General features: G+C 38.4%; 1 pseudogene; it reads right to left on the reverse strand.

Moving 5' to 3' along the window:
• Positions 1-11: 11 nt before the first annotated feature.
• On the reverse strand, positions 12-14,244 carry LOC125194968 (annotated as a pseudogene).
• Between the last annotated feature and the right edge of the window lie 1,985 nt (positions 14,245-16,229).

Consider the following 16,229-nt stretch of genomic DNA (forward strand, 5'->3'; position numbering starts at 1 on the left):
TGAGAATTTTTTTAGGGTAGAGCTGATGGTAGATGAACTTGCTGGTGGGTACCCCACTGTGGCACCATGGAAATACACCGGATTTCTTTGACTTGGGGATTGTCCGGTGGACTTACACCATAAAGGTAACCTGCAACTTGCGTGCGAAGATCTGCTATGCATATGAACTTCTTTAATATATTCTTGGGCATAATGTATGTATATCCAGTTTCCTGCATACATTTTACCAAAATCTCATCAGCAAAATAGCTTTATATGAGCAGACTGATGTCATTCAGCAGAAAGTATATGTACCTTAATATCCTCGGAGTTAACATATATGTGATTGACCCGAAGATGGAGATTGGTAGCCGAAATAGCTCTGACCCGCCAGTCAGTTTTAGACCCAAATGCTGCTTGTTCATAAGGACTAGTAGTGGTCACAATTAATTCATCACCGTGCACGTTTGTGGTCCTTGTGGTTACTGCTGTGAGCTGACTGGAATCCTTTGCCTGAAGGAATACAAAAGTCACACAGTAAGCAGCTGGGTAAACAAATGACATAACACGAGGCCACAATCAGTTGCAATGAGGAGTGGGGTAGTCACCTGTTTCTCAATCTCGGCAATTTGTTGACGCTGTTGTGAGGGTGGAGTGATCTCAGCTCCAAGAATTATATCACGAATCTCAGAATTGGTCAATGCAGATGCGTTCACGTTGTTCTTTTTCGCGTAGTCAGAAAGTATCAGGTCTCTGAGTGCTATCTCGACCTAAACATTAAAACAGAAGAAAGGAAGTATGTGATTAGACAGAAAACAACTATATGCTTAAGAAAAGATCCCAACCGCAGTGTTCTCTCAATCAAACAAAAACTAGAAGATCAAGTTCAACAAGCTTACCTTCACCCACTGTTCATTTGTTAGACTTGGCCAGATATGATGGGGCTCAGTGACAAATGTCTTATCAGGCTTAAGCAGCATTTTTGCCTTCTCATTGTTCACATGAAGAGCTCGGAGAATCAATATCAGCCTCGAGAACGCTGTGTAGGATGAGACCGTCTTCAGCCAATCATCATATATGTTGAACAATACCATCTGTGGTTATGTCGCCTTCAGTATCAGATCACCAAATTTCTCAATCTTCAAGCAAGCCTGGAATGGCAACTGTAGCTCACTTCCTTTAATTACAATATTTGGAAAATCAAGTAAATGCACTTCAAGGGGATCCAACATTCCTTTGCGGGTCAGAGCAATGATCGGACCAGAGCAGCAACTTCTTCAGCAGTTTTCCACTTGGCAAGCTGACCAAGACGCTTTTGTCCAGCCCACACACTTGTGTGAATGACCTGTAACCAGAAAGGAGAGAGTGAATACATGCATAACCCTTGAACGTATAAAAAAGTGGATGACAAGGATATGAAAAAACCTTCAGAAACAGCTGGCCAGTCCTAGGGTTGAAGATGAAAATAGCACCATTAATGGGTTTTGTTGTGAGATTTCCCTCAAATGTCTTGTGGATAGTGACGCGATACACATTTGTGTCATCCACAAACCAGATGATCTGATTGCTGAAGATCTCCCCATAGTTCTGGGATGACAAATATGGCTCTGTAGGTTCCGAAGAGTACAACTGCAGCCCTTTTCTTATGCGTTCTCTTAGAACATATAATGCCGGATTCGACTGCAAGCAAAAGTTAATTAGTTTAGCCTTGCATAAACTAGAAAACAAGAAAATTGCACTCCTGTTTATACTACAGTATTTAAAAAGATTTACCTTCATGATCTTGTTCATTGCCTAGTGGCTTCGAACCAGGGAACCCATTTCCAAAAGCGGAATGGAGATTATAAGCAAGATCAAGTCCAATCATTACCCCTGAAAAAAGTATTATCCATGTTACTCGATTTGTAAAAAAAAACCAACTTAAACTGTTAAACATGTATAACCAACTATTAATGAACATACCAGTTGGTGATGGATAGATTGACATGTTGTCTGTCGTGTAATCCATAAACTTTGCTCTAGTGTACCGCTCAATGTTGTGGGAATCATAATCACCCTAGCGAAGCTGCACGTCAATCCAATATTTATTGCTGGCCTTCTGGTCAAAAACATCCTTCGACTCTGCCACAAGACTTGGTTTTGACATGGGCCATCTATGGGCAACAAACAAGAAGATATCAGCGCATGAGCTGTTCATTTTGTAACTCTTTCGAGGGTGAATTGTTTCCTTCTGAACAGTCTCAATTTCCAATGCATCCAGTTCTTGATCCAAAACTTGACAAAGATCCATAACTACACTCTCATGTATCTTCTGCCACAAATGTGCACGGAATATCTGGATCAGAGATATCTTCAGAGTTGGGATCTTCCCATGCATAAAGATCCCAGTGAGATCCAGCTGGACTTGAAAACCAACATACACATTTGCTCTGTTTATAGTCGGTGACCACCAAAGGGTAAATCTTCTGTTAGGAATTTGGTTGAGACCAGATCTTTGTGCATTAGTCAACTTCTTATACTTCATGGACTCCTCAAAACCAGAAGCTTTCTCCCAAAAAAGACCCTCCCATGTCGGGAAACTGAAAATTTAAGCAATCATAGTAAGACAGATTAGAATCATATTAAAAGAAAACAAATGCATGCATCAATGACGTTCCCTAATAATATAGAATCCAGATCGGTCAAGATGCAAATTCAGGCTAGTTGGCAACGCAATAACCAGCATGATGATAACAGACTTAGTTGCTGATGAAGGGAAACCATTAATTAGCTATTGAACCTTTGGGAGACAGTACTATATAGTATATACACGAACTACACTAACCAATTATGCTCATGACAATGGTATCTCATGTTATTATAAAAAACCAACATGAAGGCTCGGACTAATGAGTATTGATAAGATAGTCTTACTAGGTTCCTTTAAACAATATATGTTCAAGAATTCCTTCTACTCCTCCCAGAGCTTGAATAACATCTGTACGGTAGTTATTCAAATTCCATAGTTTCCCATCATGTCTCTGGTGTGTCCACCAAAATGGATTTTGCTTCAGGACCTGGTACTGCTTGAAATCTGTCCGAACTCGCCACCCTTTGTCATATGCAAGGGTATGCCTGTCCTTCTGGAAAAGAGTGTTGATACGAGGTATCCCACGATCCCATGAATCCTAAGGAGTAAAATTAACATGTAAGTTTGACAGCTACTTGAATAAATGTCAGTATTAAACAAGAAAGTGGAGAGTTACAGCTAATAATACTCAAAATATACAACAGTAAAGGGTTTTATCCCTCATCAGCACAACCCCAATTTCAACAGTCACCCAAGTAGACAGATATTGGATGAAAAGATACATAGCTCAAAAAAAAAATTCAACTTACTTCCAAATCCTCCAGGGTTAATCGCCTATTCTGTGCTTGAGCTTCCTGCCTTTTCAAAGCATACTCAGCCCAAACACGCTGAGAATCAATGAACTCGCTTTCCCATGGCTGTCACAGAGGCATAAAAAAAGGAATTGGTAAACACTAAACTGTGGTTTGAAAATGTGAAACAAAATCACATGAACAAACATACCTGTATGTAACGATACAGATTGGGAATCAGCTGGTCCTCTTCATGACTCATTCCACTCCTAAAATGAGTGACACCAACATCTGTCTGTTTACTATACCGGAGATCACTCTGAGGAATCAAGATGTGCCCCATTGACTACATTCCAAGTCCCCCGATTTCCTTTGGAGTGTAAAAGATGACAGGTGGGAACCTGACAACATATCAAAATCAGGAATCCTAAAGTTAAAAAAAAAAAAAAAAAACAGAGCAAAAGAGAGCACAAAATAAAGGAGTTAAAATGTATTTACCTGCTAGGCATCTTTGAATTTAGCCCAATCTTAGTACGAGTCTGTATCTTATTTTCACACTTTACCAGAAGATCCAACAACTCTTGCGTGTGTACAGTAGCTTCACGGAAATATGTCATGAGACCTGCATAAATAACATACAAGGTTTTAGCAACAAGAAAAGTAGAAGCTGGTTGTCTACCACAAAATGCATCTATTAAAAAAGCTATATATATTTATTACCTATTAGGGCAGTATTCCACTTGTTGACAATCTTTGTGAATGTTGTCGAACCTGAAGACATGAGAATCTGTCTGACCCGATTCTCGAACACCTTCATGTGTTCATCATCAACCCTTAAGAAAGCAACCGCAGTTCTTTCTTTCGTTTGCTCATTTTGCAGATTCCAAACACCATCTCTTGTGTTACTGAAAGCCTCTTGAGTCATTCTTATCTTGGGCAGTATACGAATTTCAAAACCAGACCTACAATACAATAAAGTAGTTAAATATTTTCAACATTCCTCAGGTATTCAACGAGGGATGGAAGAGGGAGGACACATACATGCTGAACAGCAGGTTAGGGTTGTCCTTGCTGTAGACAGAGACAAAGCTGTTCTCCCATTCAAGTGTGGTGGTACTTCTTGGAAGTCGATTCTTCATGTCCCAGAAAACACTTCTACCAAGATTAACTGAAAGAAAGTTGCCAACACATATTAGCAACCATAAATAGGTCATGAACGGCAATATTCAAATATAGTCACATATTTGAATCATGATAAAATAAAGAACCCTACCATCATGCTTCATGAGTCTCATTCTAGCATCTCTTGGCCAATACTTCTTATTATTATACCCAACCATATTTTCATTGTTGGGATCAGGATGTTCTGTAAGATACCGCTGGATAAGATCCCGAGCTTCCTCATGAGTGAAGCGGAACAGTATATGCACCTTGTCGATATACCTAGAATACAGTCTGATCGGGTGTCGGGTTTCCACTCTAGTGTCATGGTAAGTAATGAACTCGTTAGGCATCTGAGGTGGACCAGCTATCTCACTGGCTCGTGTCAGCCCAAGAAGCAGAAGATCCAGAACAAGCCCATAATACTGGACAATAAATGAAGCAAACTGAAGACCACGGATGAGACCATAAGAGTTTGTATGGCTCATGTCCTTGTACGATAGAACAACATTGTTCTTTGCAGTAACATAATCTGCAATATTATGGTCCAGAACCAAACGTAGAAGCCTGCAGATGTAAGATACAAATTCATTCAGTTTCTCAGGCAAATACCAATTTACTTGTTAAAGGAAAAAGGAAACATTTTTACTATAATACCTGTTAAGCATGGTTAAATCGATCTTCTCAAAAAACTTCTCGAATTTAGTTTGAAGCATCACAACACACTGCCCATCACTAGTGTCCCATACGCCTTGTAAATTGTTTATGCCTTGACACCATTTGTAAACTAACAGAGGTGGTGGTTCTGAATCTGCAGGTTTAATCCAATTTGGGAAAAGATGACGTTTATCGCCCTCGTACCACAGATACTGGTCCAGATATGCATCAGTAATCTTTTCAAGAGGTTCAATCTCATAAACAGGAATTAGATAGTTGTATAGGTCCATGAACTCGATACCGACCTGCAAAACATTTCATTTTTATAGCTTAACATTTCAAAAAGATATTAAAACAAAGCATTCAGCCATTTAATTAGAACTTCGCCAGGCATGTGGGCTTAACATTTACAGATATTCTATTAACTCAACCAAACAGGAAGTCTAAACCAGAACTTACTTCTTTGAAGGCACGTTGTGTGAGCAAATGACGTTTAATACGCGACAAAGCCTCATGAGGGTTATCATAAGCCTGCTCAATCAATCCCAATTCCTCTCTCTGTAGCTGGTTCAACCTTACAGCAACACTATACGACTCCTTCAATCTCTCCAGGGCAAGGATGAGGAGTTTAGTATCATGCTTGTAGGACAAAGGGGGGAAAGGAATTGGAGAGAATTTTCTGGACTCCAGTCAATGCACAGTTGTAGTGTATATGGCCACTGCTTCTTCAGGAGTGACATATGGACCATCTTTCAAGTAGTTGTGCTGCCGTTCCTGCAAAGTGTGTGATAAGAGAATATCAACATAAGCTGTAACGATAAAACAGAATTCAGATGAAAAACTTCAGGAAAATTCTTGAGTTTGGATGACACAAAGTTACAAACCTGTTCAGCTTTCAACCAGAGACGAGTTAATCTTCCAAGATTCTTTCGACAAACAGTCTTGTCTACCGTGGCTCCCCTTCTAATACGTTCTCGATTATAATGAGCAACATTGGTCCACCAATCAGCTTTTGATTTGACGTAACGTAATATCATGTTCTCAATTGGAACTGGCAAACCTGGCACCTTCCAAGGAATATTTGCTTTCCAGCAACGCCATGCCTCACTCAAATGCTGCAAAATAGTCCTAGCTTTATTTTGCTTAATACCCTCTGCAAGAAAAAAACATAAGCATTTTTATCGAATTACATAAAAATCACAGAATAGCAAAGGAAAGAGAAATGTCAATGGAAACAGATATCAGAAGCTTCTCACCTGACATGGCATCAAGGACATCGTGCATGACAGCAGCACGAAGCTCCAAATCAAAGTGGCTTTCAACACGCTGCTTAGTCACAGTTTTAGCTACTCCCTTAGAATGTCTTCCTTCAAATTGCCTAGCAAGTAGATTTCCAAGCCACCTTTCTAGGAGAGGAACTATACCACGAAGAAAAAACAACCACACTCTCCACATAGGTGCCCAAAAGCCACAACCAGGACCTTTTCCAACTGGCCCAGTATTGAATCGGTAGTAAATGAGATGCTTCAAGTCTTTACACATCCGAATCTGCCGCATGAGCCGATACTTGTACCGGTACATACCAGTCAATTGGCCAACATGTGAAAAAATGTATTGCAGGCCATTAGCCAGCTGAAATGCATCAACATTTCCCAACCGGAACTGGATATTTGCATCAACTACAAGCTTCGTCAAACGCAGGATTTCACGGCAAAGATGGAAGGCATTACCAAACCGCGACTTCTTGCGCTCCTTCGTGGTTAAAGTCTTTACAGGCTTCAAGTTGAAGTTATAGTCAAGATGAAGATAGTTCAAGTTTTTCCGATGAATGAGTAGGTTCAGCATGTTGTATCCTTGCTTGCAGACTTGAAGACCAGCTTCAGCCCAATCAAGTTCAGTAGTTTGGAAAAACTTTGTAGCTTGGAGGGACCTGAACAAGTGCTTCTTTTTCTGAGCCTTAGGTGGGCGATGATGCAGCTCATTCAACACAAAACATTTCAACAATTTCTGGTAGCTGACACGAACTTTGACAGGGTAAGACGGAGGGCTGCCAATAAAAAAGGGGGGGAAAATATCATATACATAAGCACATTTTTTAGAGCTAAGCCAATGTGTGAGACTTCGAGAGCATATCTTACCAGTGCTCCTTGAACCACTCAGATACAAAAGGTATATCTTCAGCACGCCTCATACGTCCAGATCGCATGTTAAAAGGACGAGGGGCAAACAGAAGAGATATACCAGCAGCAGTCGTGTCTGTATATATAGGAGTGCCAACAAGTAATGGCTCTACACCCTCAGGTAAAGCAAAATCATCATCATCATCTTCTTCATCATATACTTTCTTATCTCTCCTATCTTTACTTGTACTTGTTATGGGGTGTATTAGAGGATCATAGTAGAAAGCAGGTAAATCAGGATCCTCGGTTTTTATGAACATAATCATTGGAGTGTGATAGATACTAAGCTTTACTTTCCTCGGCCTATTGTTGTAGAGATGGGGGAAAGCAATCCTATATTTCGTCCTGAGAGGTGAGCGAATGATAAGTTTATTGATGTCATTAAACTCATTCCAGTCCTCGTCACCTTTCTCCATGTCACGGTACAAAGGCTCAAACTTCGGACCACCTGCAAAATTAACACCGGAATAATCATATTATGGTAATTCATATTAACTCAAACAACTTATCAAACTCAATCACAACAATTAAACCAAAAAGAAGAAAACATTATCTGCAAAAACTGAATACACCTGAATGACTTCTACAAACAAGCACAACCATATTGTAAAGATCTAACAAACACGAGAGTCACAGGAGAAGAAAATCAGGTGTAGCATCAGACATACCAGGTATACACATGTTGAGAGCCTTGGCAGTGAAGAATGACTCCATGTCAAAAAGGTAGAAATAATTACGATCAATCAAATCAGAGAGCAACTGGCCAGCAAGCCGGTGAAGTGTCGCCATGATTGGAAGTGAAAGATGCCATTTCCGGTAGCTAGGTCCATTTATAAGCTTCGTCTTCACAAGAGGCTTATGGTCATAGAACCATGTATGTGTTGGAATTTTAGTGTATTAGCACTTTAATTTTGGGGAATTAATTCGGTTGTTTCAATTGAAGCTTTTCCTATCCTATTTTGTTTTGGTGGTAACTGTTTTAGCAGTTTAAAACAGTTATTAACTGTTTTGGATCAGTTTTGGTTAATTAACTGCTTTGGCAGTTTAGTGGCAACGGTTTGGTTGTTGTTTTGGTTAAATACATGACAGAAATGAGTAACACAATCCAAGGAATTTAGTCTTATCCGATCATTGATTTTGATACACTTAAAATACTTGATCTGAAAGTGTACACACGATTCTAAGTTATCCAAGTCATTCTATAAGGATTTCCTAATCCTAAAGTATCCTACATATTTCCTAACAAAGATCAAGTATTTAAGAAAATGACTGGGCACAATTCTGTAAGAGATATGACTGCAAAATTCACAAAATTGGAGAAGTTTGAAGGAGTGGATTTTCGAAGATGGAGAAAGAAGATGCACTTTTTGCTTACCACCCTGAAGGTTGTTCATATACTCACCACCACCATGCCTGAGCCTGCAGAGGAGGAGTCTCTGGAACAGACAAGAAGAAGGTAGAAATGGGAAAATGATGACTATGTGTGCAGAGGGCACATCCTTAATGGTATGACTGATTCTCTTTTCGATATTTATCAAAATGCTGAATCATCCAAAGAACTTTGAGATTCTCTAGAGTCTAAATACATGGCAGAAGATGCCTCTAGCAAGAAATTCCTTGTTAGTAATTTCAATAATTATAAGATGCTAGACTCTAGACCAGTAATGGAACAATATAATGAATTGCTAAGGATTCTTGGACAATTTCAACAACACCATATGCATATGGATGAATCCATATCAGTTTCTAGTGTCATTGATAAATTGTCCCCCTCTTGGAAAGACTTCAAACACACTCTAAAGCATCAAAAGGAAGAACTTTCTTTGGTGCAACTTGGTTCTCATCTCCGGATAGAAGAGTCCTTAAGGATTCAGGAGATAGAAAAGAACAAGGAAAAGGATGTTGCTGGTTTATCTTCTATCAACATGATAGAAGGTGGAAAGAAGTTTAAAGGGAAAAGGAAGATGAATCAAGGAGAGTCCTTTGATAATAAGAAACAAAAGTTTGTCTGTTGGAAGTGTGGGAAACCAGGCCACTTCAAGAAAGATTGTAGATCTGGAAAGAAAGGATTCAAGACTGGGACAAGTACCAGTGGCTCAAATTCTGGACCTGGTGGATCTAAGGATCCAAATGTACCTCAAGGTATGAACATACTTAATTCTAACATTTCTATTCAGAATTATGTTTCTGATACACCAAGTTCATTCTATGTACAGGATGATGAACTCACTTGGTGGGTGGATTCTGGGGCTACAAATCATGTATGCAAGGATAAAAGATGGTTTACATCTTTGCAGATGATCTCTGATGGATCAGTGATCAGGATGGGGAATAGCTCTAGTGAATCAGTAGAAGGAATAGGAAATGTTAGCCTTGTTTTTACTTCTGGAAAACAATTGTTGCTATTAGATGTATTGTATGTTCCCACCATTAGAAAGAATCTAATGAGTGGTACTGTAATAAATAACCTAGGATACAAACAAGTAATTGAAGCAAATAAATATGTTTTATCTAAACATGGTGTGTTTGTTGGTTTTGGTTATCTATGTAATGGAATGTTAAGATTAAACATTGAATCATCATTTGAGGATAAATCTGCTTTTGTGATAACCACTAATGAACAATCAACTACAAATTTGTGGCATGAGAGGTTAGGACATGTTCATTATAAAAGACTTATTGAAATGTCTAAAAGTAGCCTAATCCCTGCCTTTAATGTTAGCAAAGATAAATGTAAAACATGTATGTTAACAAAGATAACAAGGCAACCATTCAGTAATGTTGTGAGAGAATCAAAACTGCTGGAGTTGGTTCACAGTGACCTCTGTGACTTTCATTCAACCCCATCAATTGGAAATAGAAAGTATGTCATTACTTTTATTGATGACTCAACTAGATTTTGTTATGTATACTTGCTGAATTCTAAGGATGAAGCCTTAGAGAAATTCAAAGTGTACAAAACAGAAGTTGAGGTACAAAAGGGTGAATGTATAAAAGTCTTTAGGTCAGATAGGGGAGGTGAGTATTATGATCCTCATTACTTTGAATCAGTGGGAATAATCCACCAAACTACTGCCCCTTATACCCCACAGCAGAATGAGATTTCAGAAAGAAAGAATAGAGTTTTGAAAGAAATGGTTAACTCTATGCTTTCATATTCTGGACTAAATGAGGGATTTTGGGGAGAAGCTATGTTAACTGCTTGTTACCTCTTGAATAGAGTCCCAAATAAGAAAAGTAAAACAACACCCTATGAGTTGTGGTTTGGAAAACCTCCAAATTTAAACTATCTTAAGGTGTGGGGCTGCAGAGCAGTGGTAAGACTCAATGATCCTAAACGAAGGACATTGGGTGAAAAAGGAATTGACTGCATTTTTATTGGATATGCAAATCAGTCCAAGGCTTATAGGTTTTATGTTCTAGAACCTAATAAGTCTGTTTCTGTGAACTCTGTAATAGAGTCAAGGGATGCAATCTTTGATGAGAATAGATTCTCATCTATCTCAAGGCCTAAGGATTTGTTTTCAAATTCTGAAAACAGACTGGTAATCTCTGAACAACAATCAGAGGAACCTTTAACCCAATATTGGGTTAGAAGGAGTGTTAGGCCAAGGAATCAAAGTAACCTGGATGAAGGATTTCAAATCCATCTCATTGAAGGATCAAGGGATGAGTTGCAATCCCAGTACCCATATTGTTTTATTATTGAAGAGGATCCTAAGACTTTCAAAGAAGCCATGTCATCTAGGGATGTCTCATTTTGGAAAGAGGCTATAGATGATGAAATGGATTCTATACTCCAAAATAACACTTGGGAATTAACTGATTTACCCCCTGGCTGCAAACCATTGGGGTGTAGATGGATCTTTAAAAGAAAGATGAAAGTTGATGGATCCATAGATAAGTTCAAAGCTAGGCTTGTCATTCAAGGATTTAGACAAAAAGAGGGCATAGACTATTTTGATACCTATGCACCTGTGGCTAGAATATCCACTATCAGATTGCTAGTGGCTATGGCTTCTATTCATAAACTCCTCATTCACCAAATGGATGTCAAGACAGCCTTCTTGAATGGTGATTTGAATGAGGAAATTTATATGAAACAGCCTGAGGGATACACCTTACCAGGAAATGAACACAAGGTGTGCAAGTTGATCAAGTCATTATATGGCTTGAAACAAGCACCCAAGCAATGGCATCAAAAGTTTGATGACATTATTTTATCAAATGGTTTTCTTCTAAATCAGGCTGATAAGTGTGTTTATTCAAAGTTTGACAAATCTGGTAAAGGAGTCATTATTTGTCTTTATGTGGATGATATGCTTATATTTGGTACTAGCCAAGACCAAATAGATAAAACAAAGGAGTTCTTATCATCTAAGTTTTCTATGAAAGACTTAGGTGAGGCTGAAGTCATATTGGGAATTAGGATAATAAGAGAAGCACCTAACAGAATTTCTATTACACAATCTCATTACATTGAGAAAGTGTTGAAGAAGTTCAATTATGGAAATTGTACTTCTGTTAGAACACCTATAGATCCTAATGTAAAACTCTTGCCTAATAAAGGGAAGACAGTTTCCCAATTGGAATATTCTAAAGCAATTGGATGCCTGATGTATGCAATGATCAGCACTAGGCCTGATATAGCTTTTGTTGTTGGAAGGTTAAGTAGGTTTACTCATAATCCTAGCATACATCACTGGCAGGCAGTGAGGAGGCTACTCAAGTACCTCAAAGGAACCATAAACTATGGTTTGTGTTATTCTGATTTTCCCTCAATTTTGGAAGGATATTCGGATGCAAGTTGGATAACCAATCTAGAGGATCATTCCTCTACTAGTGGTTGGATTTACTTGCTGGGAGGTGGAGCCATTTCTTGGGCTTCAAAGAAGCAAACTTGTATCACAAATTCTACAATGGAATCAGAATTTGTGGCACTTGCTGCAGCTGGAAAGGAGGCAGAATGGCTGAGGAATTTGATATATGAAATTCCTTTGTGGCCTAAGCCTATATCACCTATCTCAATGAGATGTGACAGTGCTGCAACTTTGGCTAAAGTGTATAGCCAAGTTTACAATGGGAAGTCTAGACATTTAGGTGTCAGACATAGCATGGTTAGGGAGCTGATCACTCATGGGGTCATTTCAGTTGAATTTGTCGGGACACAACAAAATCTGGCAGACCATCTAACCAAAGGCTTGGCAAAAGATTTAGTTATCAAATCTGCTAAAGGGGTGGGGCTCAAGTCCATCTAATCTTATCTGTTTGGGATACCCAATTTCCTTCTAATTTGATGTTAGATGTGGAATTCAATGTGGAAAGCCTAAACATGTGAGATTGACACATGTTCAAACCATCTGAGGTATGTGTATTATTCTGTCAGTTTAAAAGAGGTTGAAGTTTTGCTTCTTAATAGTTTTTTTGGCAAATTGTTTTTGACAGAACAAGATGAAAAGCTACCTATATAAACATGGAATCTAAGTTGTTCCAATAAAGCTCTGGACTTAGTTTTATAAATGTTTATTGAAGGATATGGACACTAGACTTGTTATTAAGGTGTCAGGTTTGGATTGATTAGTTGAAAATTATGTGTATCTTAAGACTGATATTCAAAGAAATTGTAAGAGTTCAAGTCTTAGACCACTCTTATAATTCGAATATTTGTACATTAATATACTAAAATGGAAATTCAATCCTTGTGATATTTTCATTTATGCATAATTTTGTTTTCTGTTTTGTTAATTTGATCATGCTTATATATACACTAAAATAGGGGAGGAATGTTGGAATTTTAGTGTATTAGCACTTTAATTTTGGGGAATTAATTCGGTTGTTTCAATTGAAGCTTTTCCTATCCTATTTTGTTTTGGTGGTAACTGTTTTAGCAGTTTAAAACAGTTATTAACTGTTTTGGATCAGTTTTGGTTAATTAACTGCTTTGGCAGTTTAGTGGCAATGGTTTGGTTGTTGTTTTGGTTAAATACATGACAGAAATGAGTAACACAATCCAAGGAATTTAGTCTTATCCGATCATTGATTTTGATACACTCAAAATACTTGATCTGAAAGTGTACACACGATTCTAAGTTATCCAAGTCATTCTATAAGGATTTCCTAATCCTAAAGTATCCTACATATTTCCTAACATCACGTACCTAAAGTCACAAATGGCACATATAGTTTCATTAGAAGCATAAAACACCAAAAGAAACCACACCTAAAATGCATGATTTATCTAGAATAATTACTTGTTCCCAAGGCATGGGCATATTTTCGAGAAGTTTGTACACAGCATGGGGCACAAACTTAAGAGCTCCCAAATACACTCGCTTATCGTGGCGATACTTCTTCGATGACATGTCACCATGGTCCCTGCCGCAAAGTAACAAAACATGAGTCAGTTTACAAAAAATATACTACTGCTCAATTACACAATGCCTAACCTTATCTCACTTTCACCTATTGATTAAAAAATGTATACACCATCTCCACATAACCATTGATTAGGTCACTCTCACGACTACAGATTTAATGAGCTATATTAGCATCAAAGGGAATTCTAAGTCGTATTTCGATAGATTTTCCTAATTGTACTAAATTGATTGAAAAGAGCAACATACCGGATGATTTTCCTGACATGTTCAGGAGGCATATCCTCCTTCTGAGTCTCAACGAATCCGAATTTTCGTTTTTCGCTGTAACGCTTGGTGTTCAGCTGCATCCACTTCCTCGCTCTCTCATCCAGCTGAGACTCGGTAGGCACGACACTGTACGAAGGCGGCAGCATCGGCGGCTGAGCTCCGCTGGTACCAGGCGGAGCCATCATTGGTGGCATAGCTCCCGCGCCGCTCGTCCCTGGCGGCGCCGGGTTGTTGCTCCACATATCCTGCCCGCTGTTGTACATCCCTCTATCCTGCTAAAAACCCTAGAAAAACACTCTGACCGCACGATTGCAGAGGTGGAGATTGAAATTGCAATGATTCATAGAGGTGGAGATTGAAATTACAGCAAGAGAGGGAAACGAATCCTCTCGGCCTCGAAATGAATCGGAGAGAGAGAGAGAGCTGAGCATTTTAGTGAGAGAAGTAAGTGTGGGTTTTATGCAAGTGATGGCAGTTGGGCCATTTTCGGGCTAATGAATGGGCTTTTATTTTTTGGTCACTAAATGCTTGGTATGATGGAATGGAATGAGGAGGGAATGGAATGGAGATGGGAATGGAATAAAGGTGGGAATGGAATGACAATTCCATTCCATTCTTGTGCTTGGTGAATGTAAGGTTTACAAATGGAATGGAATTGTTAATCTCATTCCATTCCATTCTTGTGCTTGGTGAATGTAAGGTTTACAAATGGAATGGAATTGTTATTCCTTGATTGGTTTCATTCCTATGCTTGGTAATTACAAAATAATATATGAATGGAATGGAATGAAATATGAATAATTAATGTTGATTCTATAAAAAAAATATTTATTCAAAAATATTTTAGTCAATATTTTGGATCATATAAATTTGTACGATACACGTAAATGAGTGTGTGCATATGTGGTGTATGTATTTATTGATGTGTGTGTGTATATGTGGTGGTGTGTGCGTATTTGTTGCTGTGTGTGTTGCTGCGTGTGCGTTGTGTGTTGTGTGTGTTGTTGTGTGTGTGTGTGTGTTTTGCTGTGTGTGTTGTGTGTGTTGTGTGAGTTGTTGTGTGTGAGTTGCGGTGTGTGTTTGTGTGAGTTGCTGTGTGTGTGTGTGTGTTTTTCAATTATTAAAAATTTTAAAATTTTAATTTATGCTAAAAATTTAAATATAATATTAAATACTATTTATATAATTTTGTTAAATTTTAAAATAAAAAGAAAGGAAAATGAAATGGAATGGAATGACCATTCCATAGCTAAATGGATGGAATGGGTATTCACATGTGGAATGGAATGACCATTCCTAATGGAATGGTGATTCCTAAGGAAAAAATTTACCAAGCAAAAGAATGGAATGGAGGTAGTAATGTCATTCCATTCCCCCATTCCATTCCATCATACCAAGCATGGCCTAAGAGTAAGAGCATTTGCATTGGAGAGTGAAGGGGAGTCGTGATGCACGGAGGGGTCGTGGCGGGTGTCCCCCTCCACGACGCCCATTGTTGGCTTCCATCTGCGACGGACAAGGGGGGTGGGGTGGTTTGCGAGGGCGGGTAGAATATTTTTTAATATTAATTTCAATTCTATAAGTATACATCCCTCAATGCCTAATTTTATTTTTTTTTATTCTAAGCGCTTATCTTTTAAGAATTTATCTCTTTACAAAATATATATCCGGAGTCCGATGAAAATGCTCTTCCTAGAATTTGATTGTAGATGCACCACCTGAGATCTCTCAAGAAATTTATGATATTACAAAGACGACTTATGGCTTTTTCAGAAGGCTGGTGCTCTAATTCCGGAAAACTCCAATTCCTGAAGCATACTCCTGCAAATGAAAAGACTCATCACATAGTAATTTGTAATGGTAAAACGGTACGGATGAACAGTTATGTATATGTTGTGAATAGTATGTACACTACCGTTAATAGAAACATAAATAGTGTGAATAGTGCTAAATACTGATATGAATAGTTTTCTTTGCATGGAAATAAGAAACGTGCGTTTTGATTTTAAAAGTATCGACAAATACATTTTGGACGAAAGCTTCACAATCATCGGTGGAAACGTCTATAAAACGAGACATTTGCTTACACTTAAGAATACATTTTTTAACTCCCACCCACCTACTTTCGCATCACACACACACAATTTTCCACCAAATTATCTCCATCAAAGTCTTAAGCACGAAAGGAAGGAGCCAATATATAATTGAAATTTTCATCACTCAGTCCAAAGTCCTTTTCTTTTTTCTT

This window comes from Salvia hispanica, chromosome 6 (assembly GCF_023119035.1).
Source record: "Salvia hispanica cultivar TCC Black 2014 chromosome 6, UniMelb_Shisp_WGS_1.0, whole genome shotgun sequence".
Classification (NCBI taxonomy): Eukaryota; Viridiplantae; Streptophyta; class Magnoliopsida; order Lamiales; family Lamiaceae; genus Salvia; species Salvia hispanica.